Below are 19,332 nucleotides of genomic sequence, written 5' to 3'. Positions count from 1 at the left end.
CACATGCAATTTGCAGCAACATGGATGGAGCTGGAAGGGATCATGCTCAGCGAAATAAGCCAGAAAGAAAAAGAAAAATACCGGATGGTCTCACTCATAGCAGGAATCTAGAAAACTTAAATAAGGGACCAGGAAAATGAATAACTACAAGAAAGTGAAAATCAAAATCAACAAAAAACTATGAACCAGAGACACTTTTTGGGGGGTGGGGGTGGGAGGGAGGGATTGGGTCAGAATGGGGGGGTTGCAATTGTATGGGGAATATAAAAATAAAATTTATTATTTAAAAAAAATGAGAAAAAAATAAAATAAAATTCTGTCCCAATCTTTGAATAAAAAAAAAAAAATATTCCACCACATGCAGGTGTCACAACTTATTCAACTTGGCTCACATTTATGGGCATTTGATTTGTTGCTATTTGGAATTTAAAAGCCAACAATGGACTCTTCTTTCTTTTTCCTATTATTTGTCCTGTGATGTTTTTACTTTGAGGCAACTGATGACGATTCTGAGTAAGTCAGCCTGAATCAGAGAAGGGTAATAGAATGGAAGGGAAATACTTGTTGGTTAATATATTAAAATTACCCAAATACAAACTCACATACAAAGACATTCTACCTAGTTAAACCTTAAGCAAGGCATTCATTGGCCAAAAGGAGTGGTTTTAGGGGGACAAGGGCATGGAGGTGGCCCCCTACAGCTGAGCCCAGGTACTAAAAGAGCATCTCAAAAGATTTACTTTGTAGGAACTTCATCTCTATCATAAAAATGCATTGGATCACTTAGCCGAACTTTTGCTTCTTTCTCCTGTTAGTTTTGCTTAGAAGTTAAGTTCGGTGGAGTGGAGAAAGTATAAGAAAGAATGTGGTTCCTGGCTCAGCATTACCATTAGTATCTTTTAGTCATGTTTTAGATTATCTCCCCATTTCCTAAAGAACATTCACTCTGCTAAAGTTACACCGTCATTAGTGCCACACAATTCAAATCTAGATTTCTTAACATTTCTCCCCTTCCCTGTCGTAATGAAGTGTCTCGTGATACTGACAAGTTCTACTTAGAGGCAAAATGCTGGAAACGAAGAATTTTACTGGAGAGTCTGGGTGTGAAGTGTGTTTATAATATGAAGGCAGGAGGTTTATATGGTTTACAAAGTTATTTAAAGAAGAGGTTAGCTTTTAGGATCTTATTTCCTTTCAATTCGTCAGTTCTATGGCTTACGAACTCTAATTTATGGAAAAGACCAGGCAACTTCTTGTGGGAGGGAGTTCAAGGGGTATATTTGATACTCACTGCTTATCTTCTTTAGCCAATGAGCAACCAATTTCTGCTTTCTACTCCTTTAATTTAACTTCCAGTGTCAATACAAAGCTTAGTCTGCAAACATGCCATATGTTTATGGCTGCAAGAACCATTTGCAGGTAGCTGGAGAGGTGTTTCAAAGGAGAAGAAGAGGTTGAAAATTATTTGGGGACACTATTTTCATATTCACTTGCCCCTGCCCTGCCAACCAACAAGTGAGTTACACAAAAAATAGAGGGGAAAGTAAAAATATGGTACTGATAATGATAGAAATAATTGCATATTGTTTTGGATGAGATATACTGCAGATTAATGTTAAAGCTGCTATACTTCACAATTATATTTTAATAAATTTTCTATTTTGGAATAATTTTATATTTATAGAAAAGTGGCAAAGACAACACAGCACAAGAAACTAACACAGCCCATCTATCCCTCACTTAAGTTTCTCCTAATGTTGACATCGTACATAACTAGTGTCTTTTTGAAAATTAAGAGATTAACTTTGGTACATTACTATTAACTGAACTCCAACCTTTACACAAATTTCCCTGGTTTTCCCACTAATATCCTCTTTCTGTTCCAGGCTTCCATCTGGCATACAACATCACATTTAAGAAATTATATTTTCAATGGGAAGAACTAACAAAGTAGAGAGTCATTTGAGAGAAGACCCTTAGTGCCTAAAGCAAATTACTTATTAGGTTTTGCAGTTTCCTTATGAGTTTCTGAGGGAATGACAGCAGGGGAGGGAAGGTGGTGGGAAGCTGGGGAAAATATGTTTTAATTTAAAGAGGTTTTTAAAAGATTCAAACAATTTTGTATAACTTTGTCAGAGCTTTTTTTCCATGAGGATTGTCATGATGGACAGGTTAACTGTGGCATAAGGAAGTGTATGGTTTAGTAGAAATTTTCAATCAGCAGTTAGGAAATTTGGGCTCTAGTCTAAACACTCTGTCTAGACATCTATGTGACACTCAGAATTTACTAAGCAGTTCTCTGCCTCAGTTTCTTCATCTATAAAATAGGAGCAGAGTTTCACCTGCTTTATTTACCTCAAGAAGTTGTTTTGGGGCCTGCCTGGTGGCTCAAGGGTTAAAGTCTCAGAGATATCAATCTATCACCAGCCACTGAGACATGAACTGTGGCCTGAGTTCAATCCCAGCCAGGGAGCTACCCACATGGTGCAGCAGACCTCTCCTGTCTCACCTACTGCTCCCCTCAGCAGTGTATGGCAGTAGATCCGCCTGTTCTGCTCTCCACTTTGTCTCTGGTGAATCCTTTCACCACTTCCCACACCTCTGGCCTACACCCCAGTTCTTGTATGCATAAATAAATAAAATAAATTTTAAAAATGTGGTTTGACAGGAGGGAAGAGCACAAGGGACTACGGTGACAGTTCACAGGGAATACGGTGATAGGAAAATTATGGGGACAACATCTGAAGTGAGAAATCATATATTGTACAAAAATGAACAATGACATAAGAAAATTAAGAAGTTTAATTAAAAAAAAGAAAAAGAAAAAAAGTTGTTTTGAGCAGCAGATGAGACTTGTACATGAAGATTACCTTGAGGGACAAGTGCACAAAAAGCTATTTGTAATGCAAGTACACTTACCAATAAAAATAAGAGTGTGGTTATGTGCAAATTAGAGTGAGCTGATACTTGATCAAGGATTATTCTGGAAGATGAAGGTTAACTTTCTTGGTTTCATTCATTATGTCTCTAACTTTCTATGTTCTTTATACTTCAGCGACAAATTGATTGTGACCTATTGGGGCTCAGATGTTTCCACTTCCAAAAGCAGGCATCAGATTAAAAAAGAAAATTAAAAGAAAAAAAGGCTAATTTGGATTTGTCTGCCTGTCACCCAAAGAGCTGACTGAGTAGTGAAAAATTAAATTGACTAGATGTTTTGACTATGTGTAACCAAGCAAAGAGTTCTAAGAGACTTTATCATTGTATTGACTAGACCTTCTGGTTGCTTGGGCCTCATAAGGGCAGTTTCAAAGCAATTTATATCAATTTTCATATTTGTGCACCAGTTGGACAAAGTGACTGGGCGGCTAACAATTCCTACTGAAAATAGACTCTACATCCCCCTCTTCCATTCCTAGCATATATTTGTTTCCCATAGGTTTCAGTTTAACTAAAAATATTTTAATTACAGAAAAAGATTTGATCCTTCCATTGTACTTTCTTGGTCTAGTCTCTTTTTCTAAAATAGTAAAGGTTATTCCACTTTTTAGCAGTTTTAGAAGTAGAAATAGGGCCTCCCTCGTGGCGCAGACAGTTGAGCTCAGCACTGTGAAGCTGTCCGCAGCTTCTGCAATGCGAGTTTGATCCCAGTCAGCAGCAGAGATACCCACATGGCAGGGCAGACCTCTCCTCTCTCGCCCGCTGCTCCCCTCAGCAGTGTATTTCAGTCAATCATCCTGTTCTGTTCCCCACTCTGTCTCTGGCGAATCCTCTCATCCTCCCGCACATCTGGCCTGTAACCCGGTTCTTGTATGCATGAATAAATATATCTTTAATAAAAAGTAGAAATAAAAATGTTCACCTTAGGGCCTCCCCGGTGGTGCAGCGGTTGAGCGCTGGGTTGCGAAGCTGCCCGCAGCCTCTGAAGCGCCGGTTCGATCCCTGGCTGCTCCCTGGCCACCGGGTGCTCCCCTTAGCAGTGTACTTCGGTCCTTCTGCCTGCTCTGCTCCCCGCTCTGGCTCTGGTGAATTCTCTCACCCTCCCGCGCTTCTGACTGTACCCAGTGCTTGTATAAATAAATAAATAAATAAAATAAATCTTTAAAAAAAAAAGTTCACCTTATTATTCTCACCATTCATCTGTCTTCTGATGCTCCTGAAAGATGCATTTAGTATGTGTTTCAGTCCATAAATGTAAAAGAAAATGAAATTCTACTGATGGACTCTAGGTACATGTTAATGAGCACATCAACCCGGCTCATCTATTAATTCCTTCATGTATGAAATGAATATGTATTTATCATCTAATATTTATTAGCCATTAGAGTTCCTTAAACACAAAATAAAAGCATATGTGCTTGGATATTTGTTATTGAAATAATTGTAAAATGTGCCAAGCATTGAGCCAACTGTTTATCTTGTTTACTTCTCACAATAATGCTATAAGTAGGGTGATACTGTATCATAATTTCATGGATGAGGGAATTAAATCTCAAAAGGATTAAAGTAGTAAGCCAAGGTCATATAATTACGATGCTAAGATTTTAGTCCAACTAAATTTCCTGCATTGTTTACTACTTCACATATGAAATTTGGCAAAAACAAACTAAGGAAGAAACAACGAACTTGGCTTTTGATACCTAGTTCCAATTAGGGTAGATGTTCATTGAACCTGGAGATCTACATTAAGGTCCACGATCCTAATAGTTTTTAGCCATTTTAACTATTTTGTTTCTTCATGCTTGCAAAGCATACTTTTACTTCTTTGGCAGGGACATTTTAAGGAATCAGTTTCTTTTTTTACAGTTATGGGGTTATTCAGCTTGTTTTTTTAGTTGGGTTTTCATTTATTAATTTTAATTTACTGTGGTAAGAATACTTAGATGAGATCTACCTTCTTAACAGATTTTTAAGTGTACAATACAATATTGTCCACTTAAACAATGTTGTATAGCAAATCTCTATAATGTATTCATCTTGCATTATTAAAACTTTATACACATAGATTATGAACTCCCCATTTCTCTCTCCCCAACTTCTCTCAGCCACCATCCTGCTCTCTGCTTCTATGAGTTTGACTATTTTAAATAGCTCTCATGCACTGATTCATGCAAAACATGCTTTGAACAATTTTTCAAATAAGTTGATCATTTCAGTAAGTTGTCTCACTTGAGCCTTGTGTGTCCCATTAAGAAACCGAGGATTAGAAAAGTTACACAGTTTGGGCCTCCCCGGTGGTGCAGCAGTTGAGCGCTGGGTTGCGAAGCTGCCCGCAGCCTCTGCAGTGCCGGTTCGATCCCCGGCTGCTCCCCAGCCACCAGAGGAGGGTCCCACAAGGCGCGCAGACCTCTCCTGCTGCCCGCTGCTCCCCTCAGCAGTGTACTTCGGTCCTTCTGCCTGCTCTGCTCCCTGCTCTGGCTCTGGTGAATTCTCTTACCCTCCCGCGCTTCTGACTGTATCCAGTGCTTGAATAAATAAATAAATAAATCTTTAAAAAAAAAAAAAAAAGAAAAGTTACACAGTTTGCCCAAAGTCACCCAGTCTATAAATGGAGACTTTCACACTCCAATACCCATACCTTTAACCACTTTGATAACTGCCTGATCCACCAATAAAGTGAGATCCTAGATTTGACTTAGTTCATTTAGTAGAGATCAAATGTCACCAATAAATAACTTATCTTTTACTTTTATTCATTCATCCTTTCAACAAGTGTTGATTAGGCACCAGCTGTGTACTAAGCATTGCTATGGGTTCTGGGAAACAACAGTTAACAAAATAGAACAGAATGGATAAAAATGTCTATTTTCCTGGAGCACATATTTTAGTGGAGGTGGGAGAACAGATAATAGACAAGATAAATAAGCAAGATATAATACTGTTATATTGTAATATACACTATGTTAAATCGAGGGAGAGTCAGAGATGGGGTGTGTATACAATGATGGTGGGGGTGAGGTTTACAATTCTGGGAAAGGATGACTTCATTGAGAAGGTGATATTTGAAGGGGTCAAGGAAATGAGTCATATGGCTGTCTGGTAGAAAAGTTTTCCAAGCAGAAGAAATAGCAAATCCAAAGGCCCAAAGGTGAGGCACTGCCTCGGGTGGTCAAGAAACAGCAAGAAGATCAGTGTGGCTGAAGTAGATAGAGTGAGGGAGAGCGCAGTAGGGAGATGAGGTCAGGGGGAGAACAGGGCCAGCTCATGCAGGCTTGAAGGTCACGGTCAGCATGATGGTTTTTAACTTGGAGGGAGACTGTGAACTGTTGGAGGATTTTGAGCAGAGGAGTGTCATTTGACTCGAATTGCAATAGGAGCACTATGGTTGTGATGTTGAGCACAGAGTTAAGGTGGGGCCAGGACGGAAGCAGGACCCCATCAGCTAGAAGCTTATTGTAATAACCCACACAAGATCTGATAGTGACTTGGTCCAGGATGGCAGAGTAGTGGTCAGATTACCAATAAGCTGTGAAACTAGAGCTGCTGTTCTGATAGGTCAGATATAAGGTATAGAGTATAACTCCACGGTTTGGGATGTAAGCAGAAGGAATGAAGAGTTGCCATTCTGAGATGTGAAAGACTAGGAGCGAACTTGGGGGATGAAAATCAGGAATGGAGTTTGGGACATGTAAAGTTCATTTATTCACTGAGGTACAATTATACAAAACATTATAGTAGTTTCAGTTATAAAGTAATGATTAGATATTTGTATACCTTGTGAAATGATCACCACAACAAATCTAGTTAACATTCATCTCCATAATAGTTGAAATTCTTTTTTCTTGTGAATGATAATGTTATTGGGCTGGGTGAGGGGGTACCCCCAAGCCCTTAAACCTGCCTGCTCTAAATAGGTTCTGCCATTCACTGCATCAAGACAAAACATACTCTAGTGCGTAAGATCTTCTATGGAAAAGTAACTTTAATACAACTAGTGTGCAGTAAAGAGAAGCAAAGGGAAAGAATAGATTAACAGTTTTCACACAAAATACCCAAAGTTAACCATCCACTTGTGGGTAAATGCCCAGCCAAGTGTGACTGCTGAGGCCCAAAAGTTAGCCACAAGTCTAACGCACCTTGTGGTGGGGACCCATAGGAAAGGGGCAGAAGCCAAGGAAATCTAGAAGGAAAAGAGCAAAATTAAGATCAAGATAAAGGCTGCCATCTTTAACCTCCCCACAGGTGTCTCACCCACGTTTGTTTCAACTGCCTAATAACCCTAGCTTGCCCTGTCTCACTTTCATGATCCCCAAGACCCTGGTACAAGTCCAAGGCCGAGAACTAAGTACAGCTTCTTCACATGTCTCTCTGCTCCATGTGCCTCCTCCAGGGCTCCTTGATCTCTATCTTTCTCCACTTCCAGTCTCCTCTCCAGCTGCTTCTTCTCCCTGCTCAGCTCCACCCTTCCTTAGGGTGGGGCAGGGATCCTGGAACCTCCCCTCTCCCTGGGGGCCACCCTGTTACAATAATAACTGGCATTGTATAGAAGAGGAAAAATTTATTCTTGGAAGTTAAAATGAAGATTAACCCAGAAGAAGAGACTGGGTGAAAAGGAGTCCCAGCCAACTACTTCTTCACTCCCCCCCCAGGTTGGGTTTAATATATTTATATATGTAAGACGTGGAGACAGGCAGGGTTCTCTCAGGAAAGAGGGTGCATTGAGACAAGCTTGTCAGAAACTTGTTGGGTATTTTTTAGGCACATGTTCATTTCCAGACAGGGCAATGTGCTTACCTAGACAGGGCAGTGTGCAGACATTAACACCTGATCTCTGGGAGGTAATTTGCATGTGAGAAAGACAAGAATTTAGGAGATAAAGATTCTATCATAAGGAAAATGTCTCTTGATTAAACATCTCCAGAAGAGATGCTTCAGGCTTTAGGCTGTGATTCATGGGGATGGTAAATGGATAAGAAGACTCTTCACAGGAGGACTACAATTAATGCCTCTGCCTCTGCTTTCTCTTTGCCCATATTCTGTTCATATTTTATTTTGTTTGCTTTTATTTTGAGAACTTTTAGGATCTACTCTCTCAGCAACTGTCAAATATGTGATACTGTGTTATTAACTATGCCACCATGCTTTACATGACATTCCCATGTCTTCTTTACTTTGTAACTGGAAGTCTGTGGACACGTTAAATTTAAAATACCTGACATCTCATTGTGGATGTCAAGTAGGTAGCTGGAGTCATCACCGTTAAATTGTATAGAAAATTACAACTCTGGATGGGATCCTATAAGAAACAGGTATCGGTAGAGAGGAGAAGAGGTACCAAGATTGAGCCCAGAGCACTTTAGTGGCTAAGAAGATGAGGAACCAGCAAAGGAGTGTAAGTGGTCATAGAGGCAAGAAGCTATAGGGGTGTTGCATCCTACTGTTGCACCATGAAAGTATGTCAATGAGGAGAGAGGGATTAGCTGGTGGATCAAATAACAGGAACAATGAGAACCCTTAGATTTAATAATGTGCATGTCACTGGTGACCTAGATAAGAAGGAGTGGTGGAAATTGAAAGGTGAATGCAGGAGGCCAGAATGCAAAAGCCCACCAGGAAACCCACCTGGGGGCAGGAATGCAGAAGCCTGCCTAGAAAATTCAGACAATGAACCCCTCCCCGCCCAAGAATCTTTTCCGGCCTTGCAAACCCAGTCTCCCACCTGACCTCTCCTCACCCTATAAAAGCCTGCCTCCCCCTGGCAACGTGCAAGGCTTCACCGACCCCCACCTTGGGTCCGTGAATCCCACCCGAGGCGCAATAAATCCCCCCCCCTCGAGAAATTTAGCCTGGCTCTCCTTTTCTTTACCATGCTGAACATTTCAGAAATCCTTATTAGAGTGGGTTCAAAAGTGACTAGGAGGAAGGAAATGTGGGACTAAAAGTATGGACAATCCTTTCCAGGAGTTTTCTTAAAAGGGGGAAAAAAGCCATGGGGAGGGGAGAAAGTAGCTTCAAGAAGAGGTTATTGGTTTAAAGATAGGAGAAATAACTGTTTCTATGCTGTTCGCAAAGATCCAAGAGAGAAATTTCTTAGCATCTCCATGCATGTGGTGTTTACTAGTCTGTCACAATTGTATTAGGCCATATGCCCTGGTTCTCAAACTTTGTTGCATGTTAGAAGTACCTGAAAGAGTTTTTCTTTTAAAAATATTAATGTCCAGGGGCCTCCCCGGTGGCGCAGCGGTTGAGCGCTGGGTTGCGAAGCTGCCCGCAGCCTCTGCAGCAACGGTTCGATCCCCCGCTGCTCCCCGGCCACCGGAGGAGGGTCCTACATGGCGCACAGACCTCTCCTGCCGCCCGCTGCTCCCCTCAGCAGTGTACTTTGTCATTCTGCCTGTTCTGCTCCCCGCTCTGGCTCTGGTGAATTCTCTCACGTTCCCGCGCTTCTGACTGTACCCAGTGCTTGTATAAATAAATAAATAAATCTTAAAAAAAAAAGAAGAGAAAATAGTTTTAAAAAAATCTTAATGTCCAGACCAATTAAATCAGAATCTTTATAGTTAGGGCTCAGGGCGTGTATGTGTGTGTGTGTGTGTGTGTGTGTGTTTATGAAATTATTATTATTGGCCAGGCCTCTGCTAGGTGATTCAAGCAGCACTACAAAAGCCATTTGCTCCATCCAACTTCTTTCCCATCTACTAAGTCCTTTGTTCTGCTGTCCTGTCCAGTTTCAGAGGAGGTAAAACAATATGCCATTATCAATGATTAACATCTTAGAGAAAACTGCTCCAGGCTCTTACCAGTGTGATAATTAGGATAATAGAGGACCTAGCTGGAATGATAAGGCACAGATAACTTTTCCTTGAGGGTAGAGAGAACAATTCTAAATTTGTCATTCCTAGGATTCTATATCATGATTGTAGTTGTTCTTTTCAGTTAGAAGTTTGCAAAAGGCTACTTGTCATGCCTTTTGTTTTCCTCTTGTTATTGCAAGCAGAATGCTGTGAAAAAGCAGAACATTATGTCCACCTAACATACAGTGCCTTTTCAAGGTTCACTGTGGAAGCTAAGGCTTGAGGTCTCTATCACTTCCCTCTTGTTTTGGGGAGTAAGTACTGGATGTACTAGTACTAGTGTAACAGGGCAATCCCCAGGGACAGGGGAGGTTTCCCCTTTCCACCCTAAGGAAGGGTGGAGTTAAGAAGCAAGGAGAAGTAGAAGAAGACTGGAAGAAGTCTTCCAGGAGATCAAGGAGACCTGGAGGAGGCACAGAGAACAGAAACACATTTGAAGAAGCTGTGCTTGCTTCTTGGCCTTGGACTTGTACCAGGGAATTGGGAGACATGGAAGTACACACATGGAAGAGACAGAGCCATAGGTGAGAGACCCATGGGGAGCTGAAAATGTCAGCTTTGTCTTGATTTTGATTTTGCTCTTTCCCCTTCAGACTTACCTGGCTCCTTCTGCTCCCTTCCTATAGGTCCCTACCAGAAGGTGCCTTAGATTTGTGGCAAGCTTTTGGACCTCAGTGGTCCTACTTTGGGTCAACCCTGTTAGGGTGGGCATTTACCCATGAGGGGATGGATAACTTTGGGTGTTTCATTTGAAAACTATTTTATCTATACATTTCTTTCTCTTTATTGCACACTAATTGTATTAAAGCTATTTCTTAGACAGTCTTATGCACCAGAGTATGTTTTGTCTTGATGCAGTAGATGGCAGAACCCATTTAGAACAGGCAGGTTTGGGGTTCCCTGGGTGCCTCTCACCCTGTCCGGTTACACTAGTAGGTATGTTATAGAGCAGCCCCGATATTAAACGGGTTCCTGGCTGTGGGTCCTCACCCGCGCGCTTTAAAGGGACTTATGAATACTCTACTACAGACACACACAAAAAGGTTAATAAAAGGTTTATTTACAAGAGGAAAGGAAATAAGGAAAATGTACAACTCAGGGAGAAAATAGGGAAATAAAGTCTTTAATGCGTCCTACCCGATCCGACGACCTGGAAACCCAAAGTCACTCTCAGAGCTGGCCGGACACTGCGAGCTGGTGGAGAGCCAAAAATGGGGGAACCTCCAAAGCCCACGTGTCTGCCTTTTATATCCACCTGGCTGCTTAACCCCACCCTCAGGTCCCAGCCACCTTCCCTTTGGTGGTGATGGGATTTGGAGTTCCCAGTGTCTTTGGCTTTGACCTGGGGTGGGGGTGGAGTCCACAAAGCCTATATGGAATTAGCTTTGGGACATCCTTTTCCCCCTAACAGGTACACAGTCCTATGGTGTTCCATAAGGATGTCACATATAAGGCCTGATTGGTTTATAGTATCAATTATTGCTGTATCAATTATTGTATAGTATCAATGATTGTAGACTTTTTTTAGACAACGGAATATTAGTGGCAGTGAACAAAGACTTGAAAATGTGCTTGTGTGACTAGGCTTGTTTTCTTGTGCTTTTCAATAAGCTTGAGAAGATGTATCCCTGGTAGCCTGCTGGCTTAAGGATACCAAGAGACAAGTGGAGGAGAATTAGATCCAAATTGCAGCTTGGAGCCAACCCCTAGTCAACCCAGACATAACTGACTGAGAAAAAGTGATTGTTGTTTTTAAGTCACTGAGATTTGGGGTGATATGTAATGGAGGACAGGAATAGAAAAAAAAAAAAAACTGAAAAGGACATGTGCCGTAAGACCAGAAACCTAGCTCACACAAGGATGTGGGGGTAGAAGGGATTAGCATAGCCACTGATACAGCTATGGAAACCAAGATCCTCAGGTGCCAATGCCCAAATTACACAGCATAAGACCCAAGCAGGTATCAGACTACTGTAGGGAGTGTCTAGAGCACAGGCCCAGGGGTAAAGATAAAGAGATTGAGCCCATTGTGGAATCTAGGTCTTTTTCAGATTCTGCATTGTTATCCAAAATCAGTGACTAACCCAAAAGCTCAGGAGGAGTGAGCCCCTCCCAAACAGAAGCAGACTATATCAGTGCAGTCTCTGCACAGGCTTGGGGCAGCACCCGCCCACCTGTGACTATGCAGGTGCTTCTTTTCACCAAATCTCTCCCTCCACAGGGCAGTAGCTTTCTGGCTGCCCGCAGCTTTCTGGCTGCCCGTGACCTGTACTATGCAGGGACTTCTCTTCACTGACCTCCCTCAGCGGAGGCTGCTCTCCTCAAGGCCGCCCGCCTGCAACCGTGCAGGCCTCTCTTAGCAAACCTGTCCCTTTTGGGGCAGCTCTTCCTGACTGCTTGTGTCTATGGAAGTGTCCTTTATTCTTCTGTCCCCTGGGAAGCTCACCGCGTTTCGCTGAAATGGGAGCTCTGGTGAAACCCTTCCCAGAGTGAACCCAAGGACCCCGCACTCCAAACATACAGACTCCAAAACAACAACAATATGCCTCTAGAATTAATTTGGTAATACGTGGCTGATATAATAAGTTACACCCATGTATACATGGGTGTCAGAAGGTGTTATGTGGAAAAAAACTGAAAGTATGTGTATAAGGGAGAGTGCTGGGGTGAAGGAGTGATTTGCAATGTTAAATAGGGTGATCAGTGTGGCAAGAGCAGGTGAGAGATGGGGACAGGGCTAGGGTATAAGGATTATGGTGAAACCAGATCGTGCTGGGTCTTGCAGGCCATTGAAAGGATTTGAATCAGTTGTTTCTCAAAGAAGTCCTACTTTGGCTTATTATTATCAAATTGGTATTGTGCCTATTAAACAAAATATCCCATGAATTTATACCAATCATTCCAAGTTACACTCAGGATAACATGGGAGTTTATTAGACTTTTCTCACCTTACATCTATATTTCTTTTTTCCCACACTGAGCATCTTTAGGCTCTAGGACAGCAGCAGGGTTGATTGATAAAAATACACTCAATTACTTGTTTTCTTTATTCCATGGAACATATAAGGGTGAAATACACATATATTTTGACCAGCAATTCTATTTCTTGGTATTTATTCCAAGAGGGATGTTCCTTTTTGTGGATAAATAAGCATGTTCCAGGATATTAATGTGGTCTATTTTATAAAAGACGGGAAAAAATTAAAACCACCCTACCATCAGTAGGGTAATAGGAAAATGAATCATGGTGTAGCCATAATTCGTGTGTGTGTGTGTGTGTGTGTGTGTGTGTGTGTGACATTAAGAAGGAAAAGTTACAGAACAAAAATAATAGCTAGCATTTCCTTAGGGCTTACAATGTGGTAGACATTGTCCCAAGTGCTTGTATAGTATTAATCGACTACTGATGTCATTATAACTCTACCTATGAGGTAGTCAATATCATTAACTCAATTTTACAAATGACAAAACTGAGGCACAGAGTATCTAAGGAAATTCTCTAAGGACAAATAGATGGTAAGTATTAAAAAATGGGGATTTGAATTCAGGCAGTTTGACACTAGAACCTCCACAGTACAGCACCTGCTTCATTTACTTAAGTAAATGAAACATATATATTCACATATATGTATTTTATTTCATAGAGAAAGATCTGGAAGGATGTGTCTCTTACTGGAATTGGTGATTACCTTGGGGTAGGAGAGTGAGATGTGGTGAACCAATAGGGACCTTTACTCAGTCTATATGATTTAAATTTTAATAGGAAAATAAAGGATATAGTCACATATTATTCCTTTTTTTAAAGATTTTTTTATTTATGCATACAAGAACTGGGGTACAGGCTAGAGGTGTGTGTGGGGGTGAGAGGATTCACCAGAGACAGAGTAGGGAACAGAACAGGCAGATTGACTGAAATACACTGCTGAGAGGAGCAGCAGGCAAGTCAGGGGAGGTCTGCTGCACCATGTGGGTAGCTCCCTGGCTGGGGATCAAACTCACCCCGCCAGAGCTGCAGCTTCACAAGTTGTGTCTTAACCCCTTGTGCCACCAGGGAGGCCCTAACCATATATTATTTCTGTAATTTAAAATGTTCTTAGAAGAAATGGCTGAAATCTATTTTTGGTAGTGGCCTATGGGACCAACCTTCTTAAAGATTAAAAAAAAATTAACTCTGGAAAAATTTGAAAAGGAACTCACTCAAAGGATTAGAAAACAATAGAAAGCAAACAGATTCTAGAGGGGAGTTAACAGCTGGTCAAAGAGAATGGCTAAGAGTAAGCTTCCTTTTTTACACTTTTTTCCTGAGGGCAGGCCCTAGTCCTTGCCATATGAAACAATATAATATATGATAAAAAGACAAAAAGTAGGGCCTCCTGGGTGGTGCAGCAGTTGAGCACTGGGTTGCGAAGCTGCCCACAGCCTCTGCAGCGCCGGTTCGATCCCCGGCCACCAGGTGAGGGTCCCACATGGTGCGCAGACCTTTCCTGCAGTGTCTGCTGCTTCCCTCAGCAGTGTACTTTGTCATTCTGCCTTTTCTGCTCTCTGCTCTGACTCTGGTGAATTCTCTCACCCACCTGCACTTCTGACTGTACCCAGTGCTTGTGTAAATAAACAAACACATCTTTAAAAAAAAAAAAAAAGACAAAAAGTAGCAGATTTTCTGGATTGAATACCCACAGGGTAGATTTTGGAGCAAGCACAGCTGCTGGGAAATGAGGGAAGACACTTACAAAGGAAAGGGGCAAAGAAGAAGAAGCACAAAGTCTGTGTATAAATTCTTTACAAATCTTTGTTGACCTCTGAACTTCAGTGTTACAGAGAAAACTCCAAGAAGTTCAACTAAGGATTAAAATATTTTTGATCTAGGATCAAGCTGCCACCCAGGAGTCAGTTTGAGTCCAACCATTTAATTGCCCACTAAAACAAAAATATCAATAGTCCTCAAGGAAGTATAACATTACCCAGAGTTTCCACAACATAATATTCACAAAATCCAGGTTACAATCCAAATCATATGATAATGAAATACACTAGAAAAAACAATTCAATGAAAACCAACACTGACTCATGTTGGAATTAGTAGGCAAGCGTTTTTAGCAACTACTAAAACTATGTTCAATAAAAATATATGCATAAAATGAATAAGATATTGGAGAATCTCAGCAGAGATATAGAAACTGTAAAATTGAAACAGTCGAAAATTCTAAAATTGAAAAATACAGAAATTTTTAAAAATACCAAATTGGTTTCACAACATAAGGTGGATAGATGAACTTGAAGAGGGAGCCACTAATCCAATCTAGAGAAAAGAGACAAAAATAAAACAGTAGTCTCATGGATCAGTGGGGCAACATCAAAAGGTCTAGCTTATGCGTAATTGGAGTTCCAGAGGGAAAAGAGAGACTAAAACAGGCCAAGAACTGACTGAAAATATCCCAAATTTGGTAAAAGATATACATTTATTCACTCAAGAATCCCAATGAACCTCAAGAAGAATAAGTACAAGAATGCCATGCCTAGGCAAATTATAATCAAACTGATGAAAACCAAAGATAAAGAGAAAATGTGGAAAAGCACTGGAGAAAAAAATACAGGGAAACAATGATTCAAATAATCTTAAAGGTACCCAAATGTTGGAATTGGAGTGCAGAAGATATTTGAGTCATGCCTTTAAAGTGGTGAATGGATTCAAACAACTCAACTTAAAATTCTATAGCCAGAGAAATCCATTAAGAATGTAAATGAAAATAGTTTTACATAGAAGAAAACATAGAGACTTTGTCTCCAGGAAACCAGTACAACAAGAAATAATAAAGGAGACATTCAGGCAGAAGGAAAATGATAGCCAGCTGAAAACAGGAATCTCCATGAAGGGTCAAGAGTATCAAAATGGTAAATATCTAGTAAATATAAAAGTATTTCCCTCTTCATTTTTTTTTTTAAAACATATAACTAAAGGAGAGACTATAACATTATTGCTTGGGATTTAAAATGTATAGAGATGTTATGTATCTGACAACTATAGCATACGGATAGGAATGGAAGTACATTTATTTAAACAGCTGAAGGATTTCCATAATTTATGTGAAGAGGTAAAATAATAACTATACGTAGATGATTAAAACTTAAGGATATATATTGTAATCCCGAGAGCAGCCACTAAAAGTGCAATGCAAAGAAGTATAACCAAAACACACATTTTAATTTAGAATAGAATTCTAAAAAGTGTTCAAATAATCCCAAAGAATCAAGAGAGGAGGAAGAGAAGATAACAAAGACTGAGGTGTAAGCAGGAAAGAAATAACAGACTTATATTCAAACATGTCAATAATCTCATTACATATTAATGAACTAAATACACTGATTTAAAGACACTCACATTAATTAAAAATTCAAGACTTAACTGTGTATTGCTTCTAATGGAGATTTCTTATTTTTTTAGAGAAGTATATTTTAATTTCCATGTGTTCAGAATATTTTCTATGTGTTTTATTGGAATTTTAAGTTTTTTCTCTGTAGAGTTCTATGTAGTTGTAATTAGGTTATTTACTTATTTACTCATTCTATTATTTTCTATTGAGGTAACATTGGTTTACCACACTGTGTATATATTCACACCTCTTTCCACACCATACCCACCACCAAGGGTGCGCTCCCATAATCCTCCACCACAGTCAACTGGACTCTCTCTCCTCTCTGCTCCTCATCCTCTACCTTCCATTGCTGGTAGACTCAATCTATGCTCATATTTCTCTTTTCTTTAATTATTTATTAGTATTTATTTCTTACATCGTTGTTCATTTTTGTACAGTATTTGATTTCTCCCCTCAGGTTTAGTCCCCATGATTCTCCCATGAACCATCATCACAGTCCCCTGTGCTCTTTCCTCCCTATTCTGACCCATCTCCCTAACCCTCCCCTGTTGGATGCCTCAGCTCTACAGTCAGCTTGCTCTAAGGTCATATTATAAGGTTCGTTTTGGTTCAGTTTTGTCTGCTTCTTTGTTTTGTTTCAGTATATTCTACATAGGAGTGAAATCATCTGGTATTTGTCTCCTTCTGATTTATGTCGCTTGTTATAATTCCCTCCAATTCTATCCATGTTGTCACAAAATAGCAACTTAAGTGCACAACAATGTATGTGGATTAAGGAGCTGTGGAATCTACTCAAAGGACACAAAAACACTAATTCAAAAAGATACCTGCAACCCTATGTTTATTGCACCACTATATACAACAGGTAAGAGATGGAAACAACCCAAATGCCCCAAAATAGATGACTGGATCAAGAAGATGTGGTACATATGCACAACGGAATACGATTCAGCAATCAAAAAAGGTAAATTCATGCCATTCACAGCAACATGGGTGGAGCTGGAAGGGATTATGCTCAGTGGATTAAACCAGAAGGAAAAAGAAAAATATCAGATGGTTTCACATACAGGAGGAATATAGGGGAACCAAATAAGGAATCAGGAAAAAAAATAACAACAACAATAATAAAAACCAACAACAAAATTAGCAGGCAACCATAAATCAGAGACATTCTGAGAGGGAGGGGGAGAGGGATCAAAACGGGAGAGAAGAGCACAAGGGACTATGGTGAATTGGTGGGAATTTTATGGGGATACACAATGATGTAAAAGATAAATTAAAAAATTAATTAATTAAAAAATAATGAAAGAAAGAAGCTGTAGTACAGATACATAATGGAATGCTACTCAGCTATTTTTAAAAATGATGGAATCTTGGCATTTGGATACACAGGAAGGCAAGATGGTTTGAAAGAAAATGAAAGAAAAAAGATACACCAATAAAACTATAAGCGTAAGAAGAGTGTCTACATAAATATCTATAAACTAGACCTTGAGAAAAAGAGAAAAATTTCATAACAATAAATGGGAAAATTTATCAGAAGACATAAAAATCATATATATGCTTAATAAAAGAGTTTCCAAATACATGAAACAAAAATGGACAGAATCAAAGGACAAATAGATTGTTCCAGCCACATTTGGTAATTTTAACACCTCTCTCAACAACTTATAGGAAAATAGACAACAATATTATTAAAGAATATGTGATATGAGCATCACTACCAACCATCTTGACTCATGCAATATTTCTAGACCACTGCCCCCTACGGAATGCATATTTTTTCTAGTGCTCATGCTATATTCACCAGGATAGATTATATATTTGGGGCATAAACAAATCTCAATAAATTTAAAAGGCTGATATTGTTGTGGGTTGAATTGTACCACAAAGATATGTAAAGTCCTAACCTCTCGGTATTTCAGAATTTGCCCTTATTTGGAAATAGGGTCATTTAGAACAGGGTGATTAGTTAGAACAGGTCATTTAGAACAGGGTGATCACTGTGGGGTAGGATGGGCCTTTAGTCCAATATAACTGGTGTTCTCCATAGGAAGAGGACCGAGACATAGATGCACAAGGGGAGAGGACTGTATGATGATGGAAGCAGAGAGTGACATGCTGTAGCTACAAACAACGGAATGCCAAGGAGTTCTTGTCATCAGAAACTAGGAAGGAGAAAAGAGGGATCCTTTCCTAAAGGTTTCAGAGGCAGCTTGCCCCTCGTGCTTCCAGAACTGTGAGATAATAAACTTCTATTGTCTTAAGCCAGCCAGTGTGTGACTCTTTGTTACAGCAGGATACAGAAATACCATGCAGAGCTCATTCTCTGACCATGGTGGAATTAAATTAGAAATTAATAACAATAAAATATCTGGAAAGAAACAAAAATATTTGGAAATTAAACAACACACTCCTCAATAACCCATGGGTCAAACAAGAAGTCACAAGAAAAATTATATCATATTTAAAACTGAGTGATAAAACAACTGATAATAGAATTAATGGGCTATAGCTAAAACTATGCATAGAAGGAAATTTATAGCTTCAAACACATACTGGAAAAGAGAATGTTCCAAGTTCAGTCATTTAGATTTCCAGCCGTAGAAATAAGAAAAATAAGAGCAAATTAAACCAAAAGTAGAAGAAAGGAAATAATAAGGATAATACAGAAGACAATGAAATAGGAAACAGATAAAAAATAGAGAAAGATAATAAAGCCGGAAAATGATTCTTTGAAAAGAGCAACAAGAATTGATAATGCGCTAATAACACTGATTAAAGGAAAAAACAGAAAACACTATTAACCAAAGTCAGGAAAGAAAGAGGGTTTACCACAAAAGATATGCAATTGTTAAAATTATTTTAAGGGAAATTTATAGATTAGATTTGAAGCTAAAACATTCAACGATGTAAATAAAATAGGGAAATTATTTTAAAACACAACTCACTAAAACTGACACAAAACTGAAAAGCTGACGATTATTATATATATGTGTAAACTTGCTCTGAAAGAAAATTCCAGATACAGATCTTCACTGGTGAAGTCTATCAAACATTTAAAAATTAAATACCAATCTTACAGAAAATAGAAAAGTACATAATATGTTCCAGTTAAATTTTATAAGGCCAGAATAACTCTGATACCAAACATGGTAAAGATG

General features: G+C 39.5%; 1 protein-coding gene and 1 long non-coding RNA gene across 6 annotated transcripts in view; one reads left to right on the top strand and one right to left on the bottom strand.

Annotated features, from left to right (window-relative positions):
* Window positions 1-19,332, bottom strand: part of CHRDL1 (chordin like 1) — a 165,358-nt gene that overhangs the window by 126,370 nt on the left and 19,656 nt on the right. Inside the window, exon 1 of one of the 5 annotated variants that reach the window (XM_054695612.1) lies at window positions 10,932-10,990. The exons of the other annotated variants lie outside the window; for them this stretch is intronic. The gene's annotated coding sequence lies outside the window, so the exon portion shown is untranslated. Of the gene's footprint in view, window positions 1-10,931; window positions 10,991-19,332 lie in introns of those variants that run through there. 5 annotated transcript variants of the gene reach the window in all.
* LOC129145864 (uncharacterized) lies at window positions 10,183-18,349 on the top strand. The gene is made up of 3 exons (XR_008551987.1): window positions 10,183-10,318; window positions 17,034-17,132; window positions 18,222-18,349. It is a non-coding gene; the product is annotated as an uncharacterized LOC129145864 (long non-coding RNA).

The sequence above is a fragment of the Talpa occidentalis genome, unplaced genomic scaffold, assembly GCF_014898055.3.
Source record: "Talpa occidentalis isolate TD23 unplaced genomic scaffold, MPIMG_talOcc4v2.1 talOcc4.15, whole genome shotgun sequence".
Taxonomy (NCBI): Eukaryota; Metazoa; Chordata; class Mammalia; order Eulipotyphla; family Talpidae; genus Talpa; species Talpa occidentalis.
The sequence above is the reverse complement of the archived record's forward strand: the minus strand, read 5'-3'. Positions and strand labels throughout refer to the sequence as shown.